General features: G+C 43.1%; 1 protein-coding gene across 5 annotated transcripts in view; it reads right to left on the minus strand.

Moving 5' to 3' along the window:
• CASZ1 (castor zinc finger 1) overlaps nucleotides 1–23,868 on the minus strand; it is a 423,312-nt gene that overhangs the window by 140,348 nt on the left and 259,096 nt on the right. For 4 of the 5 annotated variants that reach the window (XM_069948108.1, XM_069948109.1, XM_069948107.1 and 1 more), the window contains one exon: nucleotides 4,446–4,541. The exons of the other annotated variant lie outside the window; for it this stretch is intronic. The gene's annotated coding sequence lies outside the window, so the exon portion shown is untranslated. The remainder of the gene's footprint in view (nucleotides 1–4,445; nucleotides 4,542–23,868) is intronic. 5 annotated transcript variants of the gene reach the window in all.

Below are 23,868 nucleotides of genomic sequence, written 5' to 3' on the forward strand. Positions count from 1 at the left end.
GGGCTAAATTAATGGGCATGTTACGTTTTTTTGTTTTGCTCTTTATAGGTAACCTGAATTTAAAGCGGACCTGTCTTTACTCACCCATTCACCATAGAAGAGAACAGTACTATTCTTAATCATTAGAACTAGAGATGTCTGGTTCACAATCTGAAGAGATACGGGATACGGGATCCCCCCCCCTTCCCATTTACAAAACTAATAGTGACACTCAGTATATAGCAATACATACCTAAGAATATTTATATTCCTAAATTCAGGACGTTTAGATGGTCATTGTCCTTTTGCTTCATCTGATGGCTATGTATAGATATAAATAACTTACTTTACCCCAAATTACTCCTTAAAACAGAAAAAAAGCCCTAAACACTTGGCCACTAGGTGTCTCACTTCTCTGCAATGTGCTATCCACTACCTGTTGTTAGGTTCTGTCTGCCTTTGGTAACAGAGACATTGGAACACAAGAGGGGTGGGGCTTAGCTAGTGCTACTGTATGTGGAGGAGAGTGGGAGAGAGACCAGGCTGTACATCTGCAATCTGTTAACCTGTCTGCCATCTCCAGACGATCCACACTGTGAAATCACGGCTTCCCTCTCATCTCTGACCATGCAGAAAACTTTAGTCAGCTGTAACTTTTGGTAAATGGCAGTGTTCCAGCTACTGTATGTTAACAGTGCTGCCTCCTGAATGTAATCATCTCCTCGCTTCAGTCTGCAGGCTTGTAAACATCAGCAGCTGCATTGCTATCATTGCTTTCTGTTCTGCTCACAGTTTCAAACCCTGCACACAGGCTCGGACTGGCCCACAGGGGAGCAGGGGAATCCTCCAGTGGGCCCTACCCATTGGTGGGCCCCTGAGCAGGAGGTCTGCATCCCTGTTCAGCAGCTTTAGGATGACATATAATCCCCCAGTTAGTTTCATGGGACTTTACCTTTCAAGCAACTTAAGTGGATGGCTGTGCTGTTTGCATAGAGCAGGGATATGGAACCTTCGACCCTCCAGCAGTTGCAAAACTACAACTTCCATCATGCCTTTGGCTGTCCAGGCATGATGGGAATTTTAGTTTTGCAACAGCTGAGAGGCCGAAGGTTCCCTATCCCTGGCATAGAGTGTCTGACCAGTTACTAACAGTGAGCGAGCATTGTCGGTCATATACACAGCACTGTGCAAAGTTGCTATAGTAATGTGAAAGGTTAGGCGCTGAGTATATCTGTTGTATGTAGGGTGGGCCCCTAGAATAAAATTTTCCCTGGTGGGCCCAAGGTACCCCAGTCCGACACTGCCTGCACACCTTCTCCCATATACCATCAATAGCAGTATACTGTATGAATCATTCTCCAAGCACAGTGCCAGCCTGATCAGTCCAGTGCACTCTTCCCAGCAGTATGTCATGGTATATCAGAGAGGAGTAAGTGCTGTCCTGTGATTGGTCAGAGTAGTAAGTGACTGGAAGTGTCTATGTTAGTACTTCTGGCAAACAGCTCAGCCCTGGTCCTGTCCCTGGAAATGGAGGAAAATAGAAATAGCTGTGCACCCTAGAGGGGACTTTCAGGGGCTCAATAAGAGCAGCGAGAGCCCCCAAATCACCTTGTCAATACCCGAAGGGTCAATGTAAGGAAACCAGGAAGGTTTTTAAAAACATTTAAAAAAAATACAGGTACACTTTAAAAGAGAAATTTTTAAGTATTGTACTGCTTCCCAAAAGTTATACAAATCACCAATATACACTTATTAGATGAAATGCTAATAAAGGGCTTTTTTCCTTGCACTAACTACTGCATCAAGGCTTCACTTCCTGGATAACATGGTGATGTCACTTACTGGATAACATGGTGAGGTCACTTCCTGGATAACATGGTGATGTCACTTCCTGGATAACATGGTGATGTCACTTCCTGGATAACATGGTGATGTCATGACCAGACTCCAAGAGCTGTGCGGCTGTGGCTGCTGGAGAGGATGATGGCAGGGGGACACTGAGGGACACAGGGACTGGAGGGACACTGAGCATCCCCCCTGCCATCATCTTCTCCAGCAGCCACAGCCCGCACAGCTCTGGGAGTCGGGTCGTGACATCACCATGTTATCCAGGAAGTGACATCACCATGTTGTCCAGGAAGTGACATCACCATTTTATCCAGGAAGTGAAGCCTTGATAGAGTAGTAAGTGCAGAGAAAAAAGCGCTTTATGTGCATTTCCTGTAATAAGTGTATATTGGTGATTTGTAGAACTTTTGGGGGACAATACAATACTTTAATAATTTTTTTTGCCGTAGTTCTCCTTTAAAGTTCATATTAGAAATCAGGTAGTTTTGCATAAACTTCTAGCCACCATGCAACTCAAAGATGACTGAGAGGAAGCTGGGTCATAACAGGTGTAACCACATTATCTATAGCAGGAATGGGGAACTTTCAGCCCTCCAGCTGTTGCAAAACTACAATTCCCATCATGCCTGGACAGCCCATTATGCCTGGAAGCTCCAGGCATGATGGGAATTTTAGTTTTGCAACAGCTGGAGGTCCGACGGTTCCCCATCCCTAATCTATAGGAAAGCTGGATGATAACCCACAGTAACGGCGGCCATTTTAGTTGTCATAATTTTAAAGTGACATCTAAATACAATTCTGAGAGGAATGAAAAGTGACATCATAACTGGCAAGTAGTGACATCATCATCTGTCACTTTATCATAGACTATAATAAGAAATAATATCTCTGTGTCTTCTTCCTTTATGCTATTACAGATCAGTTCATTGACTTACCCTAAAAATTTATAGTACAGAACACAATATTATTATTCCGGTTATTAAATCAGAGCAAATATAGCTAAAATACTCGAGCACGTTGTAATTCTATGACATATATGTATAATCATATAATGTAGAATAAATAATTGCCATTGCTGGATTGTCCGGGAATCAGGAGTTTGTGGATGGCAGCAGAGCGGGCGGGCGGGTGGGAGCGCGGTGCTCAGAGCCAACTCTAAAGGAAGTTCTATTAGATTTTATACTTACAAATGGATAGATTATCAGATGTGACTGCGGCGGGGAGCTAATGTCTTACTGATTGCCTATCAATGTGATTTACTGGATGGCGACGTAAAAAGGTCTTAGATTTTAGAAATGCTGACAGCCGCATGTTAATATAGACCATGGGGGAAGATAAAGGCCTCGCAAGAAAGGTTTAAATAAACAAACTTCTATGTATCCGCATGAATATTCATCGTAGGAAACTTATATGGGAAGAGAAATTAAAATATTACAGTAAGGGACAGGATCCAAGAGAATATATATCAGTTCTAAGAGGTTCCTCCTGAAATACTTTGAGCAGATGTCCAGTCGGGGGCGCTATTTCAAGGTAATACTTACCTGCTGTTGACTGGCTGCTTTTCAGATTGGGACTGATTTCTGCAGATGAAGTTTAAGGTAGTCCTATGGGGTTCAGGATGTTAGCCTGCCTCTATTGTGTACATTTACATTCGGATGGTTAAAGGGGCAGAAGCGCTGTCTACAAGACTGTAAGGGCAGGGATCACAGAAACCGCTGATCCTGACCATTTACCAGCTAAGGTCAATAAAGGCATGACAGGAGCTTAATGTAAGGAAAGAGCTTTCTCTGTGCCCTGCTACATGATCACAAAGTGTCTTAGGGCCCTATTACAAGGGACGATCATGCGAAAAATCATTATATCGTTCAAATTTAAACGATAATCGTTCTGTGTAATTGCAGGCAACAATCGAAAAACTGGTCATGTGTCGTTGATCGTTTATTTAGATCTAAACCGAAAATCATTGCTAATCTTTCTCTAATCGTTCGCTGTAATTCCACATTTGTTCGTTCACGTTCTGCATTTTTTTCACTAATCATTCAGTGTAATTGCACATTGTTCATTGTTTTGCTGGGATCAGATGGAGTAAACGATCGTAGTAATGATATGATCGTAACTAACGACTATCTTTCTGTGTAATATGGTGAGCGATTTCAGGTTAACGATAAACAATCCCGTCTGCAATTGTTTATTGTTAGTTGTTAATAGTTAAAAATCGCTTACTGTAATAGGACCCGCAGTCACTTGTTAAAGATGGGCGACTCTCTGCATTTGATTACCGGAAGCTGAAGTTGGATGCGGCCCTAAGGCTGACTGGAAAACATGGATGGAGCCATAGTCCATAGCCTGTATCCAAGTTTTCTAGGACTCCCTAGGGTTGCATCCAACTTCTGACGAACACGAAAATGCTCGTCCTTCGCTCATCTCTATTCACTTGTATTAGACTTGCTGTGATTGGCTGTTTAGACTTTAGAATTTTATAGAACGGGATGATGGACAGACTTGAGAGGCATTATTTCCAATTTTAGGCTTAATACATACTAAAGTAAGACTGCAATAGGAATAGGCATGTAAGAAGTGCCAGAGTCTTGTAACTGGATCTTAAAACATGACCTTACCTCGTACATGAAGTCCCGTCGGAGCCATGCCCGTTCCAACTTGCGACGCTCCGCACTTTGCTGTCTTTATGAAAATGGCCTGACTCACTTGGATGCCTACACAAAAAGTTCAAAGGAAATATTTGTTCATTTGATTCACATTGCAAAATACAGATAAATCAATGCATGTATACAAGTTAATGTATGTGCATATATAAGCTAACACCCATACCGCCCTATTAAAAAAAAACATAGGATTCATAGGCAGGTTGTCCCGGCTACAGACCCATCTGCTAGGACCCCTTTAGAGGAGTCTACAAGGAGAGCTCCACACCCAAACAAATCAGAATCAGACAGCCAGTGACTGAGCTTTTCTATGGAGATCACTTAAGAAAGTCGAAATTGGCCTAGAATGACTTGTACAAATATGTAAAAGGACAATGAAAAGCCAAGCGTGTCGTCCACATAAAGGGTCGCGCTTAATTGCTCTTTTATTAGGATACAAATGTATTTTTCTCTGCACATAAAACCCAAGTAAACCCACGTGAAATGGAAGCTTGTGTAATTTCCACCTAATGTGAGTGCAGAACATATCTTTGGTTAATTTGCTGTTATGATTATCAGCGTGTTAGGAGATTAGGCCACGTCATTTTATGCAGAGTATAATCATATTTTCCAGCTTTATACCTTGACAACAGTCAAAGTCCAGAACAGACACAGTTTCTTAATCGACTTTTACAACAAGAAATTTGTAAAAAAAAAACAAAACAGAACATCTGGAAGTTGTGGGGTTTAGAAAATGCTGGAATGGTTCTATTTGTGGAATTTACACAAGACAATCGCAGCAGCTGTCGTGTTTCCTTTACATCGGGACACTGGAGGGTGAATAACTTTTTTTCTTTTATTTTTTTATGGAAAAAAAAAATCCTGAACTTGTTCCACATTTTTTAATTTCGGGACAAAGCACAAAAGTTGAGGAAAAGCAGCTAATTGTTGAATAACAAAGGCTCCTGTTCAGATCCATTGCAGATAGGGACGGAGCCAAAAATGGAGCCAAATGTGTCAACACAGCTACCAAGAGACCTTGTGTCAATTTAAGCAAATATTGTGGCGTTTCCATGACAATCCCTGTTTTGAATATCCGACTTACTCACATTTAGAAAAAATGCCCTTCCTGTTTGCTATTTAATAAGCAGATTTTAGTACTTTGGATAACAAACTACACAGATGCATTAAAAAACTGGGCAGCACTGGAAACCAGGGGCATACATGGGACAAATACACGGGCGAGAATCCCTGCGGTGTTACAGGCATCCGTGATAATGGGGATCGACACGTCATTCATGAATAATCTTATGGTCACCAGTAGACGCGAGCAAATTTACAGTATAAACGAATTGCTTTGTTAGCTCCGTATTTGGCTTATCAGCCTGCTGCCTCTGAGGTCCGTGCCGCTCCACCCCAGGTGCCTGGAAAAGCTGGATCCAGTCCTGGGAGAAGTTTACCAGGACGGGATTCAACTTGTCAAGCCCCCCGGGGTGGAACAACACAGAGTGGCAGGGACTTCAAAAGCAGCAGGCTGATAAGCAGATTGCCGAGCTAAATGAAGCGATTAGTTTATACTGTAAATTTGCTCATTTCTTGTCTCTAGGCCATTTCAAGTGTCCCAGGCCGCACAACTAAAATCCAAGCATAAGACCCAGCTAGCTACTTCCTATCCAGCTCAAAAACAAAAGCCTGTAGCTTAAAGTGCTTGAATACCAGTCACTTTAAAAAACTTTTGTGACACGCCTGTACAGCATGACCAAATTTTTTTTTAAAGTGACAGTGTGAATTTAAAGCTGCCAATACCCAAAAGATAACTGCCAGCTACTTTATTGATGGCCATCAGCCATCTCTCCCAATCCCCTCCATATAGTTTGAGCACCTGGCTGAGCGTGCATGTGTTCCTAGTAGATATAGGGGCAAAAGATGCAAGGAACCACCGTGAAGGTGACACAGCACTGTTACAGCGCCATCATTCTCAGCATCAATGGATATCACAAATTTTGGAAAACTTGAGTGAAACAAAGTTCTTACCCATCTAGAACAAATGTAACATGTGACGTAACGGACTCAGTTTTATATATAAGCATCTGATGGTATAAAATGTTTTAGACGGAAGAGGTTTGCAATTTATGGCATTTTACTATATATGATGAATCCCCTGGATGCTTCTTAACCGCACACAAGGCCGGCACGCAGGCGCTACACAAGGTTCTAATATTGTGCAAAACATGGAAAAAATTTTTTTTTTAATAATAAACAAATCAAATATTTATGAGGCCCAAATTGCCGGACAAAAATTTTATTTCCGCCTGAATAAAGCGGTTTAATTATTACAACAATTAAGTTTTTACTTTAGATGTTATCTTGCTGGAACCGCTGTGTTTTCTCACTAAATTCTACTCGGCCGAACACTGAATTCTGCATAAGGAGGAAAACCAAGATGTGCTTGGAGTGACGTGCAAATGTCCTCCCTGCTCCAGACTGATGGAAAAGACTCTGCGTGGTGGATACAACCCAGTTACACAAGTTACTAGTGGAGTATCACACATACTTGAGAGCAGTCATTGTGTTGCAGCCACCAAACAGAACTAATTCCTTGACGACTTCTGTCAGCTTTAAGGCCTTCCTATATTTTAGGGCGGTTTTATGCGTGCCGACATTTGCTGTTAGATCAGTACTCACTTACTGAGATTATTACACAGCTCCATATATATACAAATACATACTGCAGCCCTAGCTGCATATATAGAAGATAATAAAGTTTTACTTACCGCTCCACACTCCCTGGTGTCCTCCTAGCTTTTTTCCACTCATTGCAGCCACCGTTGGAGCTTCTAAACAATCTGTGCAGTGACAGACCTCTCAACCAATCACTGGCCAAGACAGGACAGCACTGCAAAGTGACAGGCTGAGCGGCCTGTCACTTCAGAGACAGCTTCAGAGGTGGGGAACAGGCAGGGCGACACTGGCGGGGCCTGGACAGGTAAGTATAACTATGTTATTCTCTACATACTTTTCATCAGCTGCCGACCATGCACCTCCTATTACATGGAGCGATGCGCTCTCACGACCCATAATTTTAAAACTGGCTGAAAGATGGACCAGCTGACGATCGTCTCCTTGTTGTCTTTATTACACAGGGACGTAATAACTGCCCCGTGTAACAAGACCCTTAGAGTTAATACTAAGGAAGCCTCCTGATAAACAATGTCTGGGGCAAGAAGGATCAAGCATGTGGAATATCAACTGCCCAATCCTTTTGTTCTTGCCCCATCAGAGCAGCCTGGTAGCGATATACCCCTCCCCCCTCCATTTTTAAAAAACATAAGTGCCCCGTGTGTACGGTGGGTTCAACAGACATAGTTATAGACGCAGAGAGCTTTGAGCCAAGCTGCCTTTTAAGTGTATGGCCACCAAAAATTATCTACATTATTGTGTCTAGAATGCAATATGACGGACCCAGCCAGCCGACACACCGAGCCCCATGAGTCACTGATATCAGAGTGACAATCTCATGGCACTTACACCATTGGTATATCACAATAAATGACTGATGCCATTACTTCCAATACAATAGTCGTTCTCATTTCTATAGGTTAATAATAGTAAGATTGGCAGTGGACCTGCGAGGCTGTGAGGTGAATAAACAAAGTGAACAAAGACTTGGGAAGCTCCACACAAAGCATGAGATGTTCCCTTCATTCCCAGCGATGCAGACCTGGACTGTCTTACATAAGGCAACACTGGGTGGAACATAAATTCTAAACGGATTTCTTCCCATTTATTTACTATAAATACAGATTAGCAAAAATGAATGCTCTTTTTTATTATTCCCACGCCCGGCTATTTTCTGAGACACCTGTTCTCAGCCTTCCAAGTAAGCTGGATGGTGGAGGAGGAAGCACGGCCATACCCGGGTAGGAGGGATGGAAGTGGAACACGCCGGGATAAGGAATATACTTCACAATGTAAAGATTAACAAAAACAAACGATACTCTTCAAAACAGAGTACAGATCCATTTCAGGAGGGAAACTCTGCCAACTTACCAAACCCAATGTCTATAAAAGGCAGGCTATAACACATCTTCCCCATTCTAGCTTATTCTGAACCAGACATGCATTATACTAATTCAGTCTATTCATCAGTGTATACTGCATATTCACCAGCCCCCATCTTCAGTATAGACCACAACCTCTACGCTGTAAGGGCAACAAGGCTACGTTCACACCTTGTTTTTCTTTCCTGTTGAACAGTACCTTTTTTTTTTTTTTTTTTTACTTTTTGGCCAATGCGTTACAACAAGCGATGAGCGAACTTGCCGAACCCAAATGCACAGCATTTTACTCCCGATGGCTGAAGAAGTTGGATGCAGTCCTAGGGAGTCCTGGAAAAGATGGATACTGGGTGGAACATAAATATCTACAGGACTCTGTAAGGCTTCATCCAACTTCTCCAGCCACCGGGAGTCAAATGCTAAGTGTTCAGGTACGGACGAACCCGAACGTTTGGCAAATTCGCTCATCACTAGAGATGAGCGAACCTCGAGCATGCTCGAGTCTATCCGAACCCGCGCATTCGGCTTAGCGGGGGCTGCTGAACTTGGATAAAGCCCTAAGACTATGTGGAAAACATATCCATGTATTAATGTTTTCCAGACAGCTTAAGAGCTTTATCCAACTTCAGCAGCCCCCGCTATGCCGAATGCTCGGGTTCGGATAGATTCGAGCATGCTCGAGGTTCGCTCATCTCTACTCATCACTAGTTACAACAGGGTGCAAAAGGACAAAAAAAAAATCATAAACATGCCCTGAAATCAAACATGCCGACCATTCTTAACCTTAGAGAGTTGAGAGGCCTCCGTATAAAGATGATGATTGGATGGACCTACCCACCTAGGTGAGTTTAGCCAACATCTATTTAATCTATTACATCTATTGACCTACTTTAAAAGTACTTCTAGTTCTGTCCAAAAATGTTTTCTTTCTCAAACGAAAGGGGATGTTCAGTCAACAAATACAACAAGCAAAGGACTGCACAAACTTATCCAGTGATCACTCGTGTGGCCCTGCCCGTCTGATACTGAGCCATTGTAACATGTCTATCTAGGAGATCGGCGCTCATGTCAGACACGGTCGGGCTGTGTAATACAATCATTTAGTTCATTAGGAAATTCTGAAGGCCAAGGCCAGTTCTACTAAATAAATATCAAATAAAAATGTTTTTTAAGTTGTGAGAGTTAGAAAAAAAACCCCTGCATAATAAAAGTCAACAAAGATTAATTCCACAGTCTCGTTCCCACAAGTGAACTGAAATACAGACAAATACACAGATATGTTTCATTTGTTCTTGCTTCTATATATTGACTTTTTTGTTCATCTGTGTTGTCAGTATTCACCTGATGATGGTAAAGACCTGGGGCATTTCTTAAAGGTTACCCCAGTTGTAAATACAGATATTTACACAGATCACAATAAAAGTGTGATATCATTTATATTTCCCATCATCAATAGACCAAAGGCGGCCATATTAGACAGAAGAAATCTGAGCAACCATTTCACACACACAGCTGTCAAAGGACTATTCGCTGTAAATTTTAAGTATGGTCAACTACATCTGTTGGCCATACCTGATCAATGAAATTGGCGAATCATCTTTCATGGTACAATCATTAAAGTGTATCTGTCGTTACAAAAAACTTTTTAACATGTCATAGAGACATGTCAAAAGTTTTGATTGGCCCTGGTCTGTGTGTTCAGGTCCGTACTGACTGAGAGAACAAGCGGGGGGAGGACTGTGCTGCAGTGAGTGCACTCTCCAATCTGAGTTAGAATAAAAAAGTTGGACCTAAAATGGAGCTCTATTGAGCTCGACGTTTTTTCTATCTCAGAGCAGAAAGTGAACGTGCCACAGTACCGTCCTCTCCCCGTTCGTTCTCCCAATCGGTACAGGTATAAACACTCAGACCCAGACCTATGACAAAAGTTTTTGGTAAAGACAGTGGCACTTTAAAGGCTGACTGCTGCATATTCCACACAACTGTTTTGGTTTAAGATCATTCATTTTGGTCAACTTTAGACTAATGTTAATGGACAGATTTATTTAGGGCAAACATGGACCTGACCAAGACGACATGTAGTGTATGAGAAACGAATCCAAGTCAAACAAGCTTGTGTGAAACAAATTTTGGACAAGTAAAAATTCCAAAGTATGATACACTTAGAAGGACCAAGAACTGTTATAGTGGAAGCTGTGCAAAGGTTATAGGAGCCTGAACAGTCAGACATCTTCATAGAGTCATGTGGCACATCCTGATGCTGAAGAGAAGGATCGAGCTCAGATTATTACTGGATCGGCATCGCCCCTTGGTGGGACCTCAACCTTTTGGTGACACCACCGCTACTCTTCTACAGCTGCAGAATTTTTTTTATATACTTGGTTAAACTTAAGTCAGTAAAAGCTTAGTTGGTTCTTTGGATGTTTGCATATCAATAAAATAATGCAAAACGTGTACACAACCGTGCAAAAAAGTGCAACTTGGCACATTTCAGAGAAAAGATAGAATTAATACAAGGTAGCCGAACGGTTAATCTATCAAGACTGACATTTTCTTATTCTTATCTTATCTTTGTGGCTTTCACTGAAATCCAAGAAGGAAGTGTTCCCTCTACTGAGTCCACGGCCATAAATTAGACAAGATGCCAAGTTCCCTCATTTTCATTGCCACCCATAAATCTTGAAGTAATTTTTTAGATTTTGACAATTCGCGTACCATTCTTCTGTCACACCGCGTCACCGGCTTTATTTTAGGCTACTACCAACTCTTAAAGGAAACACTTATTTACTACAAAAGGTTTCAAAGGAAAAATACCCAAAATAAAACTTATATTCCAGTTTATATACTTTTCCTGCCAGACTTCTGTGATGTTTTCATCTTCTTTGCGCCCGTCTGGCTCCTAAGTCTCAGAAGTTGCTTTGCTGGATAGTCCTCTACACCCATGGCTGTGTCACCTGCGCTGTGATTACAAGGTCTGCTCCTAGACGGAACGCGGTTCCGGGTGATTTTTTTTTTTATTCCTTGAAGTTCCCTCTTTAATTGTTAAGTCTCGATAATCTCTGAAACAAGGCCTGCTCTTAATTTCCCTCTGATGTTGGCTGTTCTGTTCTCGGTTGTGTGGTTATCACACCTCTGTTTTGCAGGTTTAAAAGCAGAAAGCTAATGCCCTTTCATTTCAGGGTGGCGGCGTGTAAGGACTCATTCAGTAGACGGCAGTGACAATGGAGAGACGTTTGTATGTTCTCGGCTGCCTTCGTCTGTCAGCTCTCCAAGCAGCAGGGCCACACATGAAGTGCCTGTGGGAATCTGGCTGAAGGACAGGCACACTCCATCCTGGAACTTTTAACGGGGTTTTCCCCAGAGTAAATATAAATTGCTCGTAAAACAGTTCCTCTAACTATATCTACTTTATTTATAACATGCATGGGGATTTAAAAGGGGACTTGGTTGTATGCATGTGACCATCCCAAAAAAGCTACTACCCATCACCCGACAAGGAAGGAAGTGGACATGGCATTTCACGGAAATAAATGTACGGCCATTTCCTATACCACATAATGCCCTTACAATCTATAATGAGACCCTTCATTCACAATTTGTATAAAAGTATAATTCCAGTCTTAAAGGGGTTATCCAGTGTGGGGGCACTTTTTGGGGGGGGACCGGGGAGGAGGTGGCTGAAATAAAAGACGTCCACTCACCTCCCCGGTTCCAGCGGCGGGTCACTCATCGTGGCGCTCCGGTCCCCGGACGCTTCCTGGTGTCTGACGCCGCCCGAGACGCTACGTCTCAGGGCCGCTCAGCCACTCAGTTAAGGAGGCGGGATCAGTTTGAAGTCCGCTCGGATCCCGCCTCCTTCACTGAGGGGATATCTGGGGGTGTCAGGCTCGCCTCCAGTGCATAGCATATCAGAAACTGGTACACCCGGTGGGAACCGGGCGGTGGTTTAAAAATGGACCGCACCACTGGGATGTACACACTGGCGTCAACAAGGTAGTATTATTATTTATTTTTTTTTTTTACAAGAATCAAATTGGTACAGTCACTTTAAAAGGGTTCTTAGGTTTGGACAATCCCTACTTGTTACTAGTGTCTCATGACTATTCCCCCCTGTGCCTGCAGGAATCTCTGGAAGGGGATGACGTCACAAATATAGGGTAAATGCCTGAATTGGTTTATTTTCCGCTCAGCCAATCAGTGACTGCAGCAGTGTCCCATCCCATTCACTGACTGGCTGAGTGGGCTGTCAATCAACCTGGTCGTGATGTTGGCTGTGACAGAGATCCTGGAGCCCGGCCGGGGTCCCAGAGCAGCAATCCAGCGCTGCAACTACACAGGAAGAGGTGAGTAGTGGTTGTTTATTATGTTCTCCTTTTCCCCTGCTGTTTCCTCCTGCAATTTTTTTTTAAATCATCGGATTTCTTCTTTAACCCAGAATCCACTAACAGGGTGTATAATATGGGTTTTCTAAACTGGACAACTCCTTTAATGTTTAATCCTAAAACTAAATCCTTAATCCTTAATTTAAGAAACAATATAGCAGCGGCCTATCCCTAGTTAATAAGCCTGAGATATAATTAGAACATGATCCATTATCTTTTTTTATTCTTTACTACAGACTGACAGTCACTACGTAAACCTTCACAGCGCACCTACCGAATACATTGCCCTCGAAGTGTCCACGGAAGTGTTGAAATGACCGGTGGAATGTTTCTACTGAAATACTCAGCATAAATGACAGGGACGTCTCAAATCCAAGATATGCGTTCCCAGATCAGAAGCATGAACACATATCTTCTTGTCCCTCCCCAATCAATACTACAGAATGGAAGTCAGGCAGTAAACATGGCAGCAGAAGGAAATCAATGAGCCCTGGCAGATCGGATCCCTTTAACTTCCAGGGATCAGTAACTCTAAGAGAAATCAATCCTTAGGCTGCTAAGCAGCCCCAGAGATGCCTGAAGAGACACGGAAGATAGCAATAGCTCAGCCTCGTGGCACAAGGAAAAGAAACCAGCTAGGGAATAACGTACAGTACTCAAAACTTTGGCTTTCTAGTATAGAGTTAAATGGGTTCTCCAGGACATAACCATTGATTGTCTGTTCTTACGATTAGTCATCAATGTGTAATCGGTGGGAATACGACCTCTGGGACCCCACTGATCAGCACAATGGAGGGATGTGTCCCCTTTATTGTGTACATGGACACAGCGGCTCATCTATAACATGCTGCTGCACATGCTACTGCTGCCAGGACCATTTAAGCTGCATTGGAGCCTGTTAAGGGGTTACATGTGCAGCTCAATGGGCTGTCTGGTTTACAAGACCATCTCTATAAGACAGAGCGGAGAGTCGTAATAAACACAATGTACTGCTTTATTTCTCCTGTAGGAGCGCTCAAACGGAACTGATCACTTCCCGCTAGGTTAGCTAATCACTGGGGATCCTAGTGGTCAATCAAGAAACCCAATCCCTAACAAAAATAATACTCTGACTAGCTTCATAACTACCATAATCGTAAAAAAGTGGAAGACTAGCGATAAGTGAACCTAAACATGTTCTCCAGGACTCTTCCTAGGGCTGCATCCAACTTCTTCAGCCACTGTATCCAAATGCCAAACAATCAGACTTGAGCATGTTGGAGTTGTTCTCAATTTCATAGAAGACCTACCCTCAGGACAACCCATTTATATCACATCCATAGGAGACCGGACGTTCATGCCATGCTCGTTAGATTTTCCCAGGCAATTTCATTCTTTCCCAGTCGTCAATGTGTGATCCAACCAGTTATTGTACCAACAAGAATTCTGAACTGAAACCATGTTAACCAGAACAAAAATAAATAGCTTCATTAATCAAATTACCTAAGCTTCCAATAGCAAAGAGCAGATTCCAACATTATGAGTATTTGCTAACAATTAGGTGTGTCTGAGCCGTATCAGATCTGGGTCACTAAAACCACCTAAAAAGGAAAGATTAGTGAATCTGGGACAACGTCTACTACAATATCTGCACTCTTCTCAGGGCAATTCCTACTATATATTATAATGTGTGATGGGCAAAGGTTGTGGGACAGATACTTGACATGTCAAACATGGTAGAACATGGCATCTGGTCAGATCACACAGCTTAGACAAAGTGCTCCCCAACCTGCGGGACTTCAGACGGTGTAAAAGTGTCAGACTATGTTTCCCATTATGATGAGAGTTGTAATTTTATACTGGTTGAAGAGCCACAGGTGTGAACACTGGGATATACTACGCTCTGTTGGCAATTGACAAAGCAACAACATGACAGATTTGCTACTTTTTTTTTCCCTATAAAACATAGCTGAGATCATCCACTATGTGTCATAAAGGTTTGATGGTGGTCTAAATGGTGCTCAGTTGGCTGGTTGCATATTTCAGATCGAAGGTTCAGACATGATCTACTGGATACATTTGGAAATCTTTTATATATGTAGCCCACCTCAGGGGTCGGCCTTTCTCCCGATGCCAATATTTTGAAGAAAAACTACTTTTATTGCTGTGGTGAGACGGGGAGCATTCGTGCCCTAGGCCTGTGGCGCCTCTCTTCCTGCCTCCATCCAGCCCATGGGCGTGCTGAAAGTGAAGGGAAAAGGGGCTCCGCCCCTGGCAACGGGAGAGAGGCCGACCCCTGGACCAGCAGCGCAAGGACCTCTACAACGTGGTGCCAGTGGTTTGGGGAGCGGCTACATGCCATTACATAGTTGCTTTAACATACCTCTGACGTATATCTATGACACCATTTTGTAACAACCATCATACCTAAAATTTTATACTTTTAGGGAATGCATTTAGGAAGTAGGCACAAAAGATGTAATGTGAAAATGGGCTAAAAGATTTTTTTTTGGGACATTTCAAGCGCACACATTCTATAGTGAAAATGCAATTACTGAATGCACTGTAGAACTGTTCATTAAAGAAGTCAATGTTGTTTATAACTGATTATTCGTGCACTAGAAACATGTATGAAATCTGCCTCATCCATGGATGCTCTGTCAGCAAAGAGATAACCAACGTCCAATATCTACATCCACTTATACATATAACAGTACACAGCAACATCGCTATTTAGGGTGTAGAGTTTGTGGTAGCACTTTTGTTAAAACTTTTGGCATGTCCCTTATTAGTAACAGATACACTTTAAGTTTCACAGATTCCAAGCAAAGTAATATTATACCTAGAGATGAGCGAATTTATAGTATAAAAGGAGCAAAGTGCTCCAGTAGCTCGGCTTATCAGGCGGCTGCCTTTGAACTCTGTGTTGCTCCACTCTGGGTGCTGGCAAAAGCTGGATCCAGTTCTGGGAAACTGGGAGGACTGGATCCAGCATTTCCAGGCATCCAGGGAGGAGCAGCACAAAGTTCAAAGGCAGCCGGCTGATAAGCCGAGCTACGGGAGCACTTTGCTCCTTTTATACTGTAAATTTGCTCATCTCTAATGATAACACATGGCCTCCTCTTCATTGAACCAAAGATGACGGCCACAAAACTAGAACCAGGGCCCTAAACCACTAATGATACAGTATAGATATCTATATACCTGCACAGATATTAAGGTGTCAGTGAATGTAAGGAGTAAAGGTGTTAGTAGCACTTCAAAAGAATTTCCAAAAACCAGATGAAATATACACAAACCAGAAAGCAATGACAACACTGCAGATAGTTTCACCGATGATTGCCAAAGAGATTTTTTAAAAAAGAAAAGAAAAAAAAAACACATATAAATAATAGTGACAAATCATCTGGAATGGGGAAAAAAAACTGCAATTTGATCTGTTGTGGCATGAAAATGTTTTTCAAAGCATTTTTCCCCCCTGATGTCATCAGCTTTATCTGGGCTCGGGGTACGCCCATGCAGCAGGTATTTCTTGCACACAAATAGAGCAAACATACACACAATTAAAAAACTGGATTGGTAAATATTTAAATTAATTAAGGTTGGCATCTTTCTTCTGTATTTCAACATCCCGCCTTCCTATTGGCTGGGCGTCCTGGTGTTTGTGCAGCGCTGGTCAGGTGTGCCTCTCGTTCTGGGCGTGGGTGTGTGTATTTGTGCTCGCAGTATATGTCACCGTGTGTTGTGGCAGTGAGACAGTAGCTTTTTATTCCTCCAATTTCTGTACAGATCAGAGCTAATAAATAGTTACTTCTGAACGTATGTTGGTCACATGTTAACTACATAGAACTTTACTTTTTCAAACAATTTCTATAGAAAGAATGTGTAAAAAGTGTTCACATTTTGCAATGATGTATATACCGGGAAGGCTCCTGACAAACGTATTTGTAATTGGGCTTCATGGGTGACAGATGACACTGTATATCTGTACGAGGCTCTTACTAAGAATATACTTTTTGAACTGCTACTTACTATTAAAAAAAATACTGCACGGTAGATTTTTTTGGGTCCCTACAGGTGACAGATGCCAGTGTAAATAAGAAATTGAGGTTATTCCATCATGTGAATACAGCCTAAGGCTATGTTCACACAACGCATGAGACCAGCCGTTCCGTGACCCCTTACTTAGGTACCAGCCGGATGATCTTTCCTGCCGCAGAGCTCTGATGCGGGCGCATCAGTGCGTGCCCGCATCAGAACTTCCCATAGCACACAGTGAAGCGAGCGGCCGGAGCCGCTTGATTCACTTTGTGAACTGACAGGGTTTCATATGGCCGCTATTCATTGAATTGTGGCCGCAGAAAACTGACATGTCAGTTCTTTGCAGCGCCGCACGGATCCCGGCCGGATCATATACGATGTGTATACAATGTGTATACGCTCCATCTGGGATCCCTTTGTAAATAAGGCATTGTTCCACTCCACATAAAGTACGGCCATAGTTGCTGATGGCAGCAACACCCGTACTTTTACGTAGTGTGAACATAGCCTTAAAGTGGTTATCCAGTAAGAGAAAAGTTTTTACATACTGTTTCAAGTATATAGGATGATAATAAAGAAGCTATGCTTACTTCCCTTCACTCCCCTGGTGTCCTCCTACAGGTCTCAAGGTCCCCCACTGAATGATCCCACTTCAACTTCTGAGATGGACTTGTCTAGGTGGTGACAGCCTGCTCAGCCAATCACTAACTGAGACAGGACAGCACTGTGGTCAGTAATTGGCTGAGCGGGCTGTTAATACCGAGACAAGTCTGTCTTGGAAGTGGAGGTAGGAGCATTAAGTGGGGGACCTGGAGACCCATAGGACACCAGGGGAGCACAAGGAGGTAAGCATAGCTTCTTTATTGTTTTCTATATACGTGCACCAGTATATAAAAACTTTTCCTTTGCCTGATAACCCCAGATAATCTGTCAGCTGCAATTCAATTTCAAACACCTGACACTGTTAGACAGCTGCTAATGTAAGGAGATACATGGTATCTTTTATATATCTGTCTGTGCTTCCAGAACGTGGAAAAAATTATTTTATTCTCCAGTGCAAACAGTCAATAAGGTGTTCCTGAACCCCTGAAGGTTTGGCGCCTGTAACTCCTCCTTGCTTCCCCTCCTATTCCTGCATGGGGCTGTGCTTTAAGTTGTGTTCCTGTACTGTGCATACATACAAATGAGGTTTGAAAGCAGGGTTCATCTTTCAGCTGGCTGTCAATCAAGCACAGACAGTGATAAGAGAGGGAGAGAGGAGGCAATAGCACTCTCAGCATTTTAGGTGATTAGGAACATTGCTCTGATTCTTTGTATCAGAGAATAAAAGCTTTTATTTACACTCTGGAAGTACAGACAGATATATAAAATGTACCATATGTCTCCTTGTTCTAATAGCATCTAACAGTGTCAACAACAAACATGAACTGTAGCTGATAGACTCTCTTATACAGAAGTTATAAGAGATTAGAAAAACATGACTGTGTTCTTTCATATACAGCGCCACTATAATCCAGAGGCATTGTCTGGTACTGCAATTCAGAGTCATATTTTCATGGTACAACCATGAAAATATAAAGGGAAACTCTGGGCAAAATAAAAAATTGGCTGCAGGCAGAGGCAGGGGGGAAAACACAATAAAGAAGCTTTCTTCCCTGTCCCCGTGCCCCTGCAACGCCACTTGACAGACTTCTGAATCCCATCGAAACTCATTTTCCCTCATTATGACCCGCGGGAATATACCCAACTTGGCAGATGGATTGCACGCTCAGCCAGTCAGTGACCACCCTATCACCGATTGGCTGGGTGGGCAATTTATTAGCATGGTCAAGACATTCCAGCAGCTGGGTATCCAGGAGCCCGGCAGGGGCCCAGAAGCGGTAAAGCAGCATTACAGGGGCACAAGGACGGGTAAGTAGACCTTCTTTACTAAGTTTCCCTCTGCCTGCAGCCACATTTTCCAGCTCTCCTTTAAAGCATTATAGATCCCTAGGATGCTTCCAGTTTGGGTCATTACACCCATGGACAGAGCTATGACTTGTGTCAGTAATATGGACTCAACCTGAGCTAGAGCATGATACAGGTGCCACTTATGGCCGTCTGTATTCCCATGATGCACAGCACACATGCACCTCACAATATGGAGTCACTCCTGTACCATTTTCTGTACAACGTCCTCACAGTTAATTCTATGACCTCCTCTAGCAGTGAGGCTGTGATCATGCACCCCACATCTCCACGGCTGATGCAGGTGAGGTAACAATGACCCAGATGCATGTACCACTACACATTCTCTGTATAAAGCGACGGACTGTGAGCTCTAGTGAATACGGCCACATCTCCCTGCCTGATCGCTCAGCAGTCATAGAAGAAAGCTCAGGCAATGTTGACACTATACAAATAAAGCATAAAACTAATAATGGGAGAAAACAGACAATGGCAGTCACCTATATGTACAGACGATGCCTGGCTGCCATGCTAAACCTCATCTTCCCCCACAATTACATCTTTTGGTGCCATACTCTTTGCTCTAATAAGCTTGTAAAACATTCCTAGCAATATTTGTGGATTTTATTTTACTACTTTTACACACACTATTCTAGCTATTGAAGGATGTATTAATCCGCCTTGACAATGGGCGGCATGGACTAAGGAGCCTGCGTATGAAGGCAAAGCTATATATTCCAATAAGTGGAATAAAAAGAACAATGCAAGAAGTAAATGTGAGCCCAACACAAGGGTACAGGCACAAGAACTGCATATAGTTTAAGAGAGTAAGAGAGTGGTCTTATAGCCAAGGGTCAGACAGGGGGCGAGCTGGAATCCGTCCAGAGGAACTGGGGGGGGGGGGGGGGGGATCTGGGTCTGTGCTTGGGACACACAATCTAATGGGAGGTCACTGTCAGGATAAAGAGCTCACTGGAGTCAATGACCAACACAAGTGTTCATACGTGTCAAATCTATAGATGTAAAGGCCCATGGTCCAACAGAACAACAACCATCAGGAAAGTAAGGAAGCGTTATTATTAATTGCCGTCCTCCTAGTCAGCGCCTTGTTACACGGTCATTGATCAGGGCCTCATTCAGTGATCAGTCTTCCCGCCACCGAACCTTCTCCTCTCTAGTCTATGCCGGCAGGCATATCCCTTTGTTCAGCCACTACACTGATGTCTCCCCCCGCGCCAGTCACTACAAAATTCAAAATAAAGTAGTCACCCACCCCTGATCACTCCTCACTGACAATGCTTCCTGGCTGGTGGGTCACCACTGTGGCCAGTGATTGGCTGAGAGTGCTGTCCCTCCCGATACAAGCTCAGCTCAGAAGTAACAGTGGCTACAGATAGCGGAGAACACTGGCGACGCAGCATCGGGAAATCGGGGGAGCGCAGGGAGATAAGCATCACGTGTTTATGTTTTCTTATAAGGCAGCAACATGTTAAACATGCGCTAGTGCCAAATATCCCCTTGAGCAGTACAGCATCTTCCCCTCTGTAACCTCTTCTGTAGTGCGAACCCCCCCCCCCCGAAAAAACTTTTCAGGTGCCATCTCCCTCTTCCATTTGATCATATTTGATCTCTATTTCCTAACGTTTTACTATTGGTCACAATACTAGAATATCTAGTGTATCTCGTAGATTTCTATAGCACCCTATGCTGGACCAGTCCAGTTCATTAGACTGACAGTAGTTCCAAGGCTTGAAGTATTCATAAAATATAACTATAAAACTAAACAACAAAAAAAAGATTAAAAAGTATTTTTTATGGGAATTTGCTGCTGCTCTGGGCAGTTCCTGACATGGACAGAGGTGGCAGCAGAGAACACTGTGTCAGACTGGAAAGAGCACACCACTTCCTGCAGGACATACAGCAGCTGGTGAGTACTGGAAGACGAGATTTTTTTTTTTTTTTTTTTTTAATAAAAGTAAATTACAGATTTCTGCCATGTTCTGGTACCAGATGATTTTTAATATATATATATATATATATTTTTTTTTTTTTTTTTTTGCTAAAGTACCCCTTTAAATGAAAGCTGCCATAGGATGTCAGGAGTCTTGACAGACCTCCCTTTTTAATGGATGCTTTAGTGCTTGCTAAAGTGCTCAGTGCTTTGCTAAATCTCCCCATTGTGTGCAGCCTGCTCGACATATGGTGGGATGAGTAGAACTCCCCTCTTGGACAGGTGACAGGGACGCCTCCCTTGGCCCGGGCGGAAGCTGCTGCAGGTAACCCAGCCTGTTTGTGTGCTGCCCTCACAGCTACCTATCTATTTTATTTAATAGTTGGATGAGTTTCTGAGGTTCTTTGCCAAAAACAATCAACTCTGGGGAACATAAAATAAAAAGGGTGTGTCGCCACAGAGAGGCCCGGTCTCCACGGAAACCGCCACCTTCTTGCCCAGGTGAAACCAAAAGCTTCCAGGGCTGCTGGGAAATTCTCCCTCAATAAGCTGCAATCCAGTTATTAATTAAACGTGCGGCCTTGTACGGGCCCACAGAACACACAAAGCCTCATTCAAGTCACGGCAGTGTGAAATACACTCATTAACCCTTCATGTGTTCACGTTATATATAGTCTATAGCAGTTCTGTCCAAACTAGGACTCTCCTGCTACTGCCAAACTACAACTCCCAGCATGCCCTTTAAGCAGATGGCTTTCCTGCTGCTGCAAAACTACAACTCCCAGCATGCCTTTAAAGCAAATGGCTTTCCTACTTCCGCAAAACTACAACTCCCAGCATGCTCTTACAGCAGATGGCTTTCCTGCTGCTGCAAAACTACAACTCTCAGCATGCCCTTAAAGCAGATGGCTTTCCTGCTGTAGCAAAATTACAACTCCTGGCATGCCCTGACTGCAGCTAACTCTCCAGCTGTTGTAAAACTAAAACTCCCAGCATGCCCTGACTGCTGCTGGCTTTCCAACCATTGTAAAACTACATCCCCCAGCATGCCCTTACTGTGAAAGGTTTTCCTTCTGCTGCAAAACTACAACTGACCCTGACTGCAGCAAACTCTCCAGCTGTTGCAAAACTACAACTCCCAGCATGCCCTGACTGCAGTAGGCTCAACAGCAACAGTGAATCTACAATTCCCATTATAGTTTGGAGAACAGCGGCCTATACAGAGAACAACTGAGGAAAACCAACCGGTATCAAAGCCTTAAACATAAATGTGTAAAATAAGAGGTTTATTTTCCCTTCTGCAGAAAGCGAGCTCCACTTGAAGATTACACTAACATCCGTATAATAATAATCACATACGAGAGCATGAAGTGTCTGAATACGGCTTTGTGTTTGTAATAAAAACAACAATAGTCATAAAGTTCTGCAGAGGTAAAGTTACTGAGTATGTGTTATAGTTGGGGTCTCCTGCAGCCGCGGGGGGCATTGTCAGGGGATGTTCATATGGCTGATTTCCATGCTAAAAACCATACGGTGTCATTGTGAAAAAAAAAACAATGCCCATGGATATAGATGGGAAACAGGGAAATGCGTAGAAGACGAGTCAATGGGATCTTAAAAGGGTTATCCAGTGTTAGGAAAATGTATTATACAATGCTGCTCTGCTGGAGAACAGAATAAACATGTAATTCTTACCTCTCCCTGCTCCCCCAGTGCCTTAATGCGGTATCTCCAGTGTACCGCGGTGACTGCTGCCACCATTTCCTAGATGAACTCATCTAGGGAGTGACAGCTGCTCAGCCAATCACTGATTGAGAAGGGACAGCGCTGCGGCCAGTTATCAGCTCAGCTGACTGTCAATCCAGAGATGAGATAGTCTTGGAAGTGGCGGCAGCTGCAGTCACCGGAGGACACTGGAGATGCCGCATTAAGGAACTGAGGGAGCACAAAGAGTTAAAGTGTACCTGTCATTTAAAAAAAAAAATTGACATGTCATTCAGATATGTCAAAAGTTGATTGGTCCAGGTCTGAGTGTTCACACCTGTACCAATCAGGAGAACTAGCCAGGAAAAGGCAGCGCTAAGGCTGCATTCACACGTTCTATGTTCTGCACGGAACACGGACGTGCAATGCATGTAACGGACTTCTACCCCGCCCAGGCAGCATCTGTGATAAGATGCTGGGAGCGGGGGAACTGTATGGGTCATAAGACGCACGGTCAGGCCAGGACTCGCTTCTGTAATAGGGACGCAATAATAAGCATGTGATACACTTGTGTAAAACTACGGGAATAAATCTTTAATAAAACTGGACCCTACCTGCTACTTACATATATGTCTGTGAATTATAGATAGTGGTGGCTTACCAATGGGATAATATTACTGTGATAGGGTCATGAATTATCATAGATAGATAGATAGATAGAACAGACCAATGCATTTAGAGCAGAGCGGTGGTCGGTAATGTAGACAACGAACGGTCAATAATAGAAGAGAAAGATCAGGAAGAGGAGACAAGTTTGCTAAATGATTGTATTTGCTTGGTGTTAGGTGAGATGGGAATACCCCTTTACCTCTATCCACCTTGCAGCTGCCTGTATCGGTTTTCAGGCCATAGATACAACCATTGTTAAGGTAAATGCTTGTTGTCAGTGAATAGATGTATAGTGGAAAGTTGCCGCTTCCATTAGAGAATGATTCATCTGTATTAACACACAACAGGATCACACGCATCAGATGAGAAGCCCCGACCTGACGTTGACATCTGCAGACGCTTTATGTCCAGTCGCTACTGTAATAATATATAATTAGACCAGCAAAACAGGAGTTTGGGTTATTCCTGTTGTTCTGTATATGTATTTTCTGCGGCTTAGCAGCCCATGAACGGCTCACTCACCAGAGTGTAAGCGCACTGGGACGGCTGGTGCGTCAGCCATTTCTACAATCGACCTCTTAGTCTCATTAAAATATTTCCATTTTTTTTTTAATTTAATGTTCTCCATAATTCATCTGTCCCAAAAGGTAATCAATACATCCCATAAT

This window comes from Dendropsophus ebraccatus, chromosome 12 (genome assembly GCF_027789765.1).
Source record: "Dendropsophus ebraccatus isolate aDenEbr1 chromosome 12, aDenEbr1.pat, whole genome shotgun sequence".
NCBI classification, from domain to species: domain Eukaryota; kingdom Metazoa; phylum Chordata; class Amphibia; order Anura; family Hylidae; genus Dendropsophus; species Dendropsophus ebraccatus.